At 41.1% G+C, this 13,451-nt stretch overlaps 1 protein-coding gene across 1 annotated transcript in view; it reads right to left on the bottom strand.

Moving 5' to 3' along the window:
* Positions 1-13,451, bottom strand: part of LOC139828259 (uncharacterized) — a 96,511-nt gene that overhangs the window by 81,724 nt on the left and 1,336 nt on the right. The gene's annotated exons all lie outside the window — the stretch shown is intronic.

The raw sequence follows: 13,451 nt of genomic DNA on the forward strand, positions 1-13,451 counted from the left end.
CCCTTTGGAAACTTTAAATTGTGTTCCAAGTGAATAATGACATATTTGGTTTGCTATATTTTTCTTTATATTGAAGATGCCCTCCTAGCAGATGAAGAAAAGGAGCAAATTGGTTGCTTATTGTACGGGTTAAGCCACACGGAAATGTTTGCATTAGAAATGTTGTGAAAACACTGACTTAGAAGCTTTGTCTTATTATGGATGGCATTAGTCTATATAACCTACTTTGATGAGTGTTTGTATTCAGAGCTACATGAATAGGGTATGTATATCTAAGTAAAACAAATAAAACTGTCACATCTGGCCATACTCTCGAAACACTTGAAGTGGTGCAAAGTTCACTCCAGGGTGGACCACTAGAGTAGGAGCTGAGAGGGGCATAAGGCCTCCATGCCCGGCTTCACAAAGACCCCACTTTCTGCTCCCTACATGTGGCTGCCTATTGAGCAGGTCCTGCCCACCAAACTGGAAGCTAAATGGATTATTGAGCTCAGAGAGGCTACATCAGTCAGGTTTCTGTTAACACTGCCTTCCTCACCTGAGCACCCATAGGGGAAAATGTTATGACTTCCCACAAAAAGGAGACCACAAGGTACGAGACTTGCATCCATTTTTAGAGAAAGAGATTTTTAACAGAAAACAAAACAAAACAAAAATGCTGAACAAAACCATGTTATGATGTTAAAACACATAAAACAGAATTTGCAAACACATGCTGGGCCAACTTCTGATCTCAGTTGAACTGACAAACTGCTAAAACAGAGGGAGCTGGAAGAGAGAGGAAGAGAACAGATGGGAGAAGTAGATGAAATGTAGAACAAATGTAGACAAGGTGACTAATTTATTTCAGAACGGACAGAACCACTTATCCATAACTGCCTGTAATGAAACACACACATTTTTCCATGTATATAATGTTTTGAGTTGGTACAAAGACATTATGTGATTGTGAATGGGAGGGCAAGAGGGAATAAGACAGTCTCTCTGGCCCTGGTTCAGAAAAGGATGTGCTTTGTCTTCTGTGGGACTTAGAAACATGCTGTAACATTTTCCTGAACTGGTGTTTCTATAAAGAGATGCCTCATACTAGGAAAATGTTCAGAAGTCTCTAGTTAGTTATCAGTGGTTCTTTGCACTAATAACCAAATGATATTTTGAAACTTTCTCTGAGTGCTGGTTTATCGCTCACTAACATCAAAACAAAGATTTGTTTGTACAGTCTAGGCCCAATATACCATTATATTGCTCCAGCTCTGTGCTGTTTTAATTCACATGAGTGGATCTGAACTACAAAAACATGGCACAGTATGCATGTACAAATTTTGATTAAAGAAAATATCCAGAAACAACACTGTTAGGACACAAAAGTAAGCACTAAAATGTGAGGAAATGTCAGAATCTAATGCTGCAGCTTTATTAAAACAAAATACCAAAATGCTTTCTTCATCATCTGATGTGCAACTGCCTTGCTTCTAGAACACCTCTATTTCTCAGAGCAAATAACATCGATCTCTCAGCAAAGGACCACAAGGCCTGCTGATTAAAGCACTATACACAAGCTAGGTATTGCTAATACCTTAAGATAAACTAGACAACAAACAGAGAAAATAATCACATTTTATGGAGAACCCATTAATGACTGATACAAGCAGCTAAAGCTAGTGCAGGAAAACACAGAATTTTAGCCTTATTTTGGAATTTGTGTGGAACAGCACTAAGGCAGAAGTTCTGCCCATAACCCCCTTGATTAGCTGATATAAAACTATTAAGATGTCACTATCATGCTATTCGACATCTGTAACATGAAAAATGCTGACCATATTAAAAGAAATTAAGAAAAAAGAATGGTCTATGCAGATGACGGGAGACCCTCTGGAAACAGCATTGCTGTCTGCCTCCCCTTCAGCAAAGTTGGGTTTCAAGGACAGTGATTTTTGATAGCTGGCCTTTATAGCATTAGCTATAGGCAGATATGGCTTTTTGATCAATGCATTTTAACACATCTTAGTAGCAGCAATAGAAACAGTCATTCTGATGGTGTTAGCTATAATTTTAACATCATATAAGTACACATTCTTATATTGAGAAGACACTCATTCTTGTGTGCCTGCAAAAGTGACAACTGAAGTGACAATTAAGCTGCAAGTTTAAAACTTTTTGTGGAGTGCTTTTAGAAACCAATTGAGAACTGCTGTGCTTGAAAGGAGCAGAAAGAAAGTAATTGCCAAGGGAGGATTCTTTCTTCCAGAATTGACTCCAGACATGAACTTAATCATCACTTTCAGATCTTTTAACAAGCTCTATTAGTACAGACACGCTCCTATTATACTATGTTTGGAGCAGTGATTGCCTGACCACTGTCTTTCTACTGAGTTTTCAAGTGCCCAGTTATCAGCAAGGCAGAAACCACCTACTAAAAATACATAACAGGATGTGCAATACTGGAGGTACAGTGCTGGCATGGGGATTGTGAGATCTGGATTTTACTCTTAGTTTTGGCATGGCCTTTCAAGATGACTTTGTCAAGATTTTCTCCAGATGAAAATCTTTGAAGGGCTGGGGCTTACGTCTCTCTGTAAAATAACCTTCCTCTTTTCCTTCTCTGAAATATGTATTTTTATTGTGGCAGAGATGGCTTTGTAGTTTTTGGGGAGATCTATAACAAGTAGGATTCCTAAGTGGCCCTTTCAGCAGCACAAATGGTTAACAAAAGTGATTTAATTTGTATACTCTTCATAGATACTCTTCTTGAAGTGCTCTTATCAGTTACAACATAAAAGTTGTACCAATCTGAATCATGTATCACATCATGACTAATTGTTCTATTATTATCTAGGTCTGTTTGTGGTGGTGTTTTGAGGTTGGTGGTTTTTTGTTTGTTTGTGGTTTTGTGTGTGTGTTTGTTTGTTTGTTTCCCCCGCGGCATATTTTAAACCATTTCTGAGACATAAAAATGGATCTAACAGATAGTGTGATCATGCTGAATACAGCTGTGGAAATTATTTCTGAGATGAGTGTCTACTGCATGAGATCAAAAACATGCCTGATGATGAAGTCATATGGCATGGATTAGGATTTCACACAGACCTTCCTGAAGTTAAGAGGAATACCAACAGCAAACTTGTGTACCATAACAAAGTAAGTGTGACCAGAATTGCTCCATATTCAAGGGGCTCTGACAAAATGAGTCTTTTTGTTTTAAACCTGGAGCATTAAAAAGGAATCCTAACGGGGAGGACAGGGGGTTCAGACAACTGTTGAATCAATTTATCTTCCTTGTCTATGATGCCTTGTCCTCAACCTGTACCACTCTTTTCTTGAGTTGTCTCTGCTGTCTCCTTGTCTTGGGATAGGTTCTACAAATTGATGGATACAGCACAGTTCAGCGTTACCAGCTGTCACATGGAAAATCTTTGTGAGTGTGCATGTTGTGGCTGACAGTGTCCCAGAGCTGTCATCCTTTCTCTTTCAAGGTCGAAAGAAATACATGGTCCTATAAATTCAGTGCAGCATCTTATGGAGAACAAAATTTGCAAAGATCAGTAATTGGTAGTACCAATCTAAAACATTAAGTCAATAAGCATTGGGGACCGTGTACTGGAGAGAATGCTGCAAAACCATTAACCTGAAATATTTCCGGAGAACTTTCTGTTCAGCACGATGTCTGCACTGATCTGTATTTTGTCTTGAAGGAATGAGTGGAATTGTTTGCTTTGTCTGCGTGTCAAGCCTTTTTTGACCTACTAGAAAAGAGTGCTTGTTTTTTATATTTTGATCAATACATGCACAAATTCCACATTTCCTTAGGTGTTCATTCATGACCCCACTTTGTGCAGACAAAGGTCATCTCTAGGCACCTGGAAATTAATTGTAATGATGAGAAAAGACATTCCACTTTCTCACATTTTTTCTGAAAAGCAATTTTTAAATGCTGACATTGTTAGTCAACTAAATATTGCATTTTTTGATGAAGGCTGTTGGGAAGCTTTCCAGTGCGGGTAAGAGCCATATTTTCATGGATTTAGTAAGAAAGAAACATCAAAGTATTGGCTGTATTGTTTCATTTTTATTGCAGTTTGGGGAAATAGTTAAAGCCATGGTGCTAGACTTAGTGCACCGCCCAATATCCCTGGACACCGATGATGCAGAAAGGGAAGCAGTGAATGGAAGTACATCAAACTAACAGTTACAGTGTCCAGAAACTAGAGCCATTTCAGTGCCAAGCCTAGCAAGGATTAGTGATCTCTTCCTTGACTGGGAACAGTATCCAGCACGCCTTCTACACGGCAGAGGCCATAAGGATGCAGTATATTTTATATCTCTGCACATTGTATCAGCACCTTCTCTTACTGCCTGCCTGAGAGAGACCTGATGTTGATGGGGTGGCACCAGAATTGCAAGAGGATCTGGCTCTGATACAGGTCATGGACGGATGAAGTATATGTGACGGCTGTATTTCTGGGTTACTAGACAATTACAAGGAGAAATGAAACACCATCTATAACTCCAAATCAATAAATAACAAAGGGAGGTATCACATGCAATAGGCTGTAAATTAGTTTTAAGAACAAAGGCTTATCAGCTGAGATGTGTAAGAGTATTACTGATAATAAAAAAACGCAGTTGTCCAACAGCTCAGAAGCACACACTGAGAATTTAAGGAGTGACCTAGCTTTCCTTGGCAAATGATCACGTTTTGTTTAACAAAAAAATATCCAATGAAATATTGGTGATTCCATGGGAACATCAGCAACTGAATTGATCAATTTAGCTAGCAAAGGAGATAACACTGTAACTCCCATTAGAAGGGCTCACTCCCAGGAGTTCTGACCCTAAAACTGCATTTGAACTGGGGCAAGTTTATGAAGAAAATACCAACTTTTGCTCATCCAACACTTCGATAGCAAATAAGAAAACAAACATGCATTCGAGCTGGACCAAGGTTGCTAATGCCAGATATATCAGTCATTAGGGTGAATACCCACGACTTCAAAGGCTACCATTAGACGACTTTTTTCTTATAGTGGTAAGAATAATCATCTCTCCAAAAGAACACTTGTAGTCAATATATTTGGAAGGGTTTTTTGTTTTGGTTTGTTTTTTTTTTTTCAGGCTTCTCACATAACACAACTCTTTTCACAGTTTTTCATGATGAGGAGAGGGAGGTGAAGAAGGGAGAACAACTCACGCAGGGGAGGTATCGCAGCATATCCTAGTAAGGGCTGTCTTTCCCCAATGGCTGCCCTGTAAATGCCATGAAGAGACATGCTACATTTTGTGGGACAAAATAAGTTTTAGAAATATGTTGCGTGTATTTGTAATCTCATCACACCAATTTGTGCTTCTACCCATGTTCTAATTTAACTTAAACAACTCTTCCCTTTTCTATAATGTTCCAGATATGAAAAGAATTCATCTTCCTGGAGCTCAAATTACTTGGATTCTTCGCTAATGCCTTGTGCAAAGGCATGCAAGGAGAGATTGTGTTGATTGGAAATGCTCCATCCACAATGGAGCATTTTAATGACTCAGTGTGACAACTGTCATCTTCAGGCTGGCAGGTCTGTCCTCCTTAGATGTTCTGAACTAACAGGCTTTTTGCTTATAGTGGAAATTCCTGTTAGACCCTGAGGAGGGAATTACAGCACTTGACTTTAAACCACCCCACAATTAGGTATCTAATCCAGTTTAGTCATCCAGCTTTCCTCTGCTGTGAATGATGGGAGTAACGAACTGGGAGTCAATTTATCCTTTCCAATGGAAAGGTATCTGAGATAATTGGCCAGTTATCAGGGGTCTCTGCCTCTCTCAACTAACCTCAGAGAGGATCTATGGAAACATTTTAATCTATGCGTCTGCCTTACAGAGGGTCAGAGTTACGGACTCCCAGTCACCAGATCTGCTCTACAAGGAAATGTAGTTGCTGCCATGACTTTTAGGCATCAGGTTTTCAGGACAGGAATTCAGAACTCCAAGTGAGTTCTTTACTCAGAGAATGCTGAAACGCTAAGTGCACAGGACTACAAGTAAGAAAAAACAGTGTGCTGAGCAAGAGCTGCCTAAGCCAGATGAACAAAAATGATCAAAAGAAAGGAGCAGCTACAGTCCCGCCACAGCAGAGATCTCACGCTTTTAGCTACATGATCAGTCCTTTTTGGCAACTGGAGTTACTGCTATTGTTTTATTTAGGGGAAATTAAAAAAAAAAACAAAAACAAAAACAAAACAAAAAAACCAAAAAACCAAAAAACAAAACAACAAAGAAAGAGGACAGACAAAGGTGAGAACGGTGCTTTGTTTCCTATCGCAGCACAAGGAGTGTAACGCAGGCTCAGAAAGGAGAAGCCCCACAAGTCCAGGTAGCACTCTCACCCCCAAGGATCTAGTTGTGATGTGGAAACCACAACACTGCGGAAAGCCATACAAGACTGGCAAGGCCAGAAAGTAAGCAAATAGAGAGGACTTGGTTTTTATTTTAATTTTTGTGCTTGCTTGCTTTTGTCTTGCTCCTGAACACAGGCACCCAGATTCCTGCTATGTTTCAGGCTGGAGGCCTCAGTTTTTTTCTAGATTTCAGCCCTCAGTTCCTTGCTTGACAAAGTTTTGAGGGACGCTCTCAGGCTTCCCTGGATTGCAGGGACTGCAACTCCATTCCTAAAGATCTAAAAAGGCTGCCAGATTTTTAGAGGAAACGGACAAATTTACAGTCTCTGGGCAACTGGGTGGAAAACCCAAGTTGTTCCACACCTCTTAAAAATCAGACCCATTTATTTGGATGCCTAAATACAGAATAAAAAATGTTTAACTTCAGGTTGTGAGCTTGAAAGCTCTGGCTTGAAAAAAAAACCAATCTTATAAAATCCTCTGCTTTGTGGTTTAGGGTCATCAACTCTCATCTGGCCTTCCCATGATGTGTTGTTTCCCTCTTGATGGCTAAGGAGCAGCAAGGGCTAAAGCACAGGCAGCCTGGGATATGGCTGGCAGAGGGCCTGGGGGAAGGCCAGCTGAGATGGGGGGTGGCAGAGGACCTGGGGGAGGTGGAGGGGCCCAGGGCAAAGGTGAGATAGAATCACAGAATCACATAATATTAGGGACTGGAAGGGACCTCAAAAGATCATCTAGTCCAATCCCCCCCCAGAGCAAGACACCTAGATGAGGTTACACAGGAACGTGTCCAGGCAGGTTTTGAATGTCTCCAGAGAAGGAGTCTTCACAACCCCCCTGGGCAGCCTGTTCCAGTGTTCTGTTGTCCTCACTGAGAAGTTGTTTCTTCTCATACTTAAGTGGAACCTCCTGTGTTCCAGTTTGTATCCATTACTCCTTGTCCTATCATCGGTTGTCACCGAGAAGAGCCTGGCTCCATCCTCCTGGCACTCACCAGCACCCTGCTGTCACTCACCGGTGGCACAGGCCTGCGGGCAGCTCTGTGTTGACAAAAACAACCCAGGAGGGAGAAAGAACAATCTGCCTGTTCTGCAATTTCTGGGAGAAATAATTTGAATGAAATAATCTCGTGTGATTTTTACTTCAGAAACACTTTTGTAAAGGCAATGTGAGCCTCCTGAGACAGAGCAATGCTTGCTAGCAGCTGCAAACCTCCATCTGGGCACCCTGTAATGATCCCATACATATGTGTATATGTATGTATTTTTTTTAAAATATTATTTTAATTATGATTGGGTGACCTGATCCTGCCTGTGTACACCAGTCGAGTGAGGAGAGGGCAGCTCAGTCCCAGCGGCTGGCCAGGATAGGGGCATGGCAAGAGCCCCCACTGCTGCATAGGCACTGAAAGCTGTGCAAAGAGGTGTACAGGCTGTCAGCTCAGAGCAGCAGGGCCAAGGAATCAGCGTGAATGAGCACCAGTTCACTGGCTGGAAAAGAGCTGGGCCACCTGGAACCAGGGAAAGAAATTGCCCATACTTCACTTCCATAATTATCCATCCACTCACCTAGCAGAAATTCATGGTGACTGGACACAGTATATCCATCTTGCTTTTGCCCTGAACACAGAGCATGTTACTGTTCTCTAGATTATGTTTTGGCAATAAGTGTTTTTAATATTTTAATGTAATGTCTAATTTTTTTCCCAGTGAAAGGCGCTGAGCTGGTAGTCTTAAGGACTGAAATCCTTTATTGAACACAGAGCACTTGATGGGATGACACAGCCTAAAGTGACACTGTCCCTTCCCATTTCGTACCGCACAAAATAAAGAGGCTGCTGCACTAATGTAGGCTATATCCAATTACAAATAAAAATACTATGTTCCCAGTACTAAAGCTGCTCCTGGAACCCCTCAGAGTTCCCTTATTTTTATGGCCTGTCTGTAAGCAGTTACTTTAACCCTCTGATGACAGTTATAAATTGATATACAGTACTACAAAAGATTGTCTTCCTTTACAATTCTGCATGATTGCCCATGGACTTGTAGTCCCTCCCTCACTAGCCATCATATTATTCCTCTTCCAGGAGAACATTCACCATGTAAAGCTTACTTACTCTTCAGAGCATGTTTGGCTGTCACCCACTGGAATTGAGCCATACACTCCCTGTCAATTCCTGCCTGGGCTTCTTGGTGGGGCAGCTACATTGAACTGAGCAAGGATTGAGAAAACGTTCTCAGGCTTCAAGAAGAACTGGCTTGGTGCAAGAGCTCAGGAATGCCAGAAGCAGTTGGGCTACTACCATACACAAACCCAGAGAGTGCACTCCTGACCTGATAAACCTTTTGGCTCTATGGGTGTTTCATCTTCTAGTATCACTTCCTGCAAATTGTGGCTGTTCTGCCCAGCAGGGGTTTCCCTAGAAGACCCAGCTCCCAAAACTCCCACTGACTACAGTTAGATAGGATTTGCAGCACCTTCAAACTCAAAACATGAGTTTGGACAAAATATCCCAGCCAAAGTCTGAATTTAGGGAACTTCTGAGTTTTGCTTGCATTCTGGTACTCTTCCAGACAGCTATCACTTTACACCCCAGTTCTACAAATCTGAACTCATTCCTAAAGTGGTCCCTCCTCACACTTAAACTCTAAATACTATGTAATTCTGAGCAATCATACTTGGAGTACTGGACCTGGCCTAGCTATAATCTTCACCATCTTCCTGGAGTGTTTCTAGCAACATCAACAGAATCTTTATCCTCCAGAGTCAGATTACCATAGCATCATATATCCTGTGGGGTTCACTACTAAAGCGACAGTGCACTTTCATTTTCCATGTTCCTTCTTTCCAGAACATTTTGTAGAGGGAAAACAGGTGGCCTGAATACGCAGCCCCAGCTTGGAAGCAGCAAGGACAAACTCCTCAGGAAGCACAAGCTGTGGTGGTGGATCAGCATTTCTCTTGAGTAACTGGGGGGAAGGTGGGAGGATGATAGCTAAGAAGTTTAAGCCTTTTACTTGCCCCAGAGCAGATCTTTTCAATATGACAACCAGATACCTTATTTGGAATCTAGGTAAGATTATTCCTTTCCAGAGGACAAGAGATGTTCAAGCCATAGGCTACAGCCTAAGTGAACAATGAACCACCTTGCAAGACCATTACATTGCCAAACTCTGAGATACTCCCTTGTGGAGCCTGGTTCATGTAACAGGTCATTCAGCTGTATTTTAATGAAGCTCTGCCTAGACTTCCTCGCCCAGTAAAATAACATTGCTTAAGCTCTCACAGCACTGGTTAGAAGGAAAAAACCCAGACTGGACCATGTTATCATCTGTAATACTATAATAGACATTTTTCTCTTTTGGCACTTTTCAACAGCATTTGAAATCTTGCTGTAAAGTCCAAGGAAATCAGAATATGAGACCTTGTTGAGAACTCTTCTCCTGACACATATGTTTCTCAAAAAAGTGCTGATTTGGAGCTCAGAGAACTGAGAAAAGTGAAAATTACATAGTGTAAAGATACTGAGAATTGCTTTTTTGCTTTGGAGACCTAGTCAGGCTCAGGGAAACGTCAGTGTAATAATGCAATAACTTTGCAGATGGCGTACTGGTGGTAATTGTTGATCTGTACTTCATCAGTGGTTTAAGAGCACCAATCCCCCCAGGCCCAACTTCTGAGTTGTAAATAACGTAACTTCTTGGTTTTGTTTTGTTTTTAAGCAATTTTGTCTCAGAGAGGCCAGGCATCATCTTCTGCATCTTTATTGTTATTTCATTTCAGTGAGTTAAGTTTGGACATTGAGCAATCAAATTGCCAGTGCTCATGAGCTGTAATTTTCAGTTTTCTAAGGAAGATACATGAAATGGAAATTGGCAACCTTCTGATTCCACTTTAGGGTGTCTGGTGAAAATATTTTGGATCAGTAACATATCTGAGAGAAGACTGGAGAATTGGCCAGACGTCCCGTATGTAACATGCCAGAAAAGCCCAAGCAGCATCCACTCACAATTCAAATGTTTTTTAAGGTTTTAGAAAAGTTTAATTAGAAAAGTATTCGCTCTTTATGGAGTATGGTTTATAGAACATGGTTAGAGAGGAACGCTGAAATTAACCGTTAATCAACAGCTGTATCCTGGAGATTTTCCCCCCTTTAACATAAACATTTCTCTTGAGCATTTTTTTTAAATTACAGTAGACTAGAAGGTTGCCAAATATTTAGTGGTTTTGTGAAGTTGTTTGGTATTCATGTCTACTACAGTTCTACAGAAAACAGTTCTAAAAGCCATTTATTTCACCATATAGCAATCTAGAGAGGGATGCAGAATAATAAACTTTAAAGATGTCATAAAAAAAAAAACAAACCCAAAGTTATTTGAGCTGCTTTTATAGTTATTACAAAAAAAAGAAGCCTTTGTGGATCCTGGATTCATGTCCTGCCAATATTTATTACAGTGTTTATCATTAAGACAGTGATTTTGCTCATGTTCAGTCAATTCCAAAAGACAATGCTGTAATGTTTTCGGCTCTCAGGCTTCCCACCTTCCTGAGAGGAGACTGGCAGCTGACAGAAGCTCTCCCCTTTCCCACCCTTGTTTACATCCTCATCAGCCCACGGCAGAACTGAGACAGCAGAACACCAGAGGTCCAGCACTCTTTGCTTCCCCTCCAGACACATCCCACACAGAGCAAAGTTCGGGCCATGCCTGGCCTTTGAGAAGCGTGGGCAAGGGGAAAGGGTGTGAAAGGGGCCTCTCCTGCATTTTGCCCTTCGGTGCAATCAGGTGTAAACATAAATAAACACAGGTTGCTTGCTTCTCTTTCAGGCAATGTAGAGGTTAGTCACTTTGTAGCACAGAACTGCAGTGACCCAGTTTCTCTTTCAACCAAACAGGAGACTTGTTTCACCTTATTCAGACCCCTAACTCACTGCTTTGCTCTGTGACTTCTGAGCTGGTCACAGTTCTCAGCTATCAGCCAGTTACCATTACATTTTAAACAGCAGCCTGTGTCCAATATCAAGGACATGTTCCTCATCAGCTGGCATCTGTTGCTGGCTGGGCAGGATAGGGTATGCTGCACTCCCATATCTGTACAATGTGGAGTCCTGAGAAACTGTGGTGGCTCTTTACTACCTTTTAATTTATTTTTTTTCTTTTTTTAAGTGCCAGGAAGGTGCATGACAACAGGCTCAGCAGGTAGGTTCTGGTACAATGATTTATACCACTTGAGTGTAGAAGTTAAAATTGGAAGCATCGAGGACAGAACTGAAATTATTTTAAACTGTAGCTGGGCTCTCAAATTAGCTATTCCGTAATCCCAGTTCAGTTTCAGGAATGCCTTCCCTGGGAAATCCTGCAGAACATCTGAGGACAGCTTTCAGTAACCACATGTTGTGTGGAAGAGAGTTTGCCTGGAAAACCTGGAGAAAAGTCCCCAACGACAGTGATTTGTCAGGAAGAAGTGACAACGCACAGGAAGTAACACAGTTCATTACTGTCAGCACAGTTTTGAATTCCCTGAGGCGCTCAAAAGAAGGTTTCTGTTATGCTACTGCTACTCATCTCACTGGAGACACTTTATAAAGCATCTTGGAGACTTACAGTCGTAAATGAGCAAACTTGTTTCTTGCTACATGCATTTTAAAAATAAGGTGTGAAGTTTTTATGTACATGCACTATAAACTGTCATAGAGAAAACACCTATAAGTCTTCTGTGGCAAAAATTAAGTGGGAACAGGCTTTGTTTATTTTTATCAAGTAGTGAGTATATGCAAAAGCAGCTTTCTTATTTACAGGCCCGACCTTTTGTTCCACAGACTGTTTGGAAGGACTATGAAGAGTGGCCAGACTGCAGGACAGACACCAACATTTCCTCCACTGTCTCTACTATGAAGAGGCAAAGTATCAGCTACTTACCAAAGAATCACTACTAACTAAAGAGTCACACCAGTTTACTTTCAGGTCTCAAGCATTTATTGTTAATTAGTATTTACTTGCACATTCAGGAACATGGGAGTGGCCACAGACAACAACTCCTACATTAAAGTCTTCGACATTTGGTGTTCATGCTAGTAGGCAAAAAAACAACAAACAAACAAAAACCAAACAACTCCCCTCCCCCCCAAAAAAACCCCAACAAACCCAACCAAACAAAAACAACACCGACTTCTCTCAGTATCAGACAGCTGCTTGCTCTGCTCTGCTCCCTTTGTGTCTGATTTCAGCTTTTGATACACTGTCATTCAGCTCTGCTGTGTCCCCTCCTCCGGCTCTGCCCTCCCACCTCATTGCAAGAGCTGACACTACATGGACTTTCAGCTTGGCTTGCAGAATTTAAGGTGTCAGTCAGGACCATCTGAGGCCTGTGTGTCCAGTTCACATCCTTTGCTAAAGAGCTACCACACTTCTTTGATACATACACATTAATAATTTAAACAACATCATTTTCCACTTGTTAGATTATGTATTTCTTTCTCTCACCAGCAAAAAACTGAGGGGGTGTTTGTCCAGCTAACTCTTTACCACATTGTGCTTCCAACCGTATGTAACTACCTTTCTGAAAATCCATTTCTGCTTTGGGATCTCAGCACCTTGGTTCCACAGTAAAGTATAGAACTACTGGTAGATTAACTGCATCCTAGCTAGTCCATATCCAAAGGGCTTTTGTTAACACCTAAACATGATTTGTCATTAGCTGACTGACTGCCAGTGCTTTAAATATGTTCTGTGCTACTTACTCCCTTCCAGGCTCCCAAATCCTCTTTATACCTGGTACATATTTCATACTTTGTGAGAGATGATTCTCAAAGACACAGAACCAAACCTAGATTCAGAAATCCTAACACCATCTTGAACTTTACTTCCATCCACAAACAAAAGAAATATTTGCTGTCTGTCAGATGCCCATATTTGAGAGAACTTGTATCAGTATTTATATTGGTGCAATTCCACATCCTTTACTAGGAATAGGATCAGATCTGCAACAAGCTTCCCTGCTGGAGATGTTCCAATATCTGGAGCAATATGCCATAACTACTATAAATGTCAGCAGTGATACTAGGTGTGT

This window comes from Patagioenas fasciata, chromosome 1 (assembly GCF_037038585.1).
Source record: "Patagioenas fasciata isolate bPatFas1 chromosome 1, bPatFas1.hap1, whole genome shotgun sequence".
NCBI lineage: Eukaryota > Metazoa > Chordata > Aves > Columbiformes > Columbidae > Patagioenas > Patagioenas fasciata.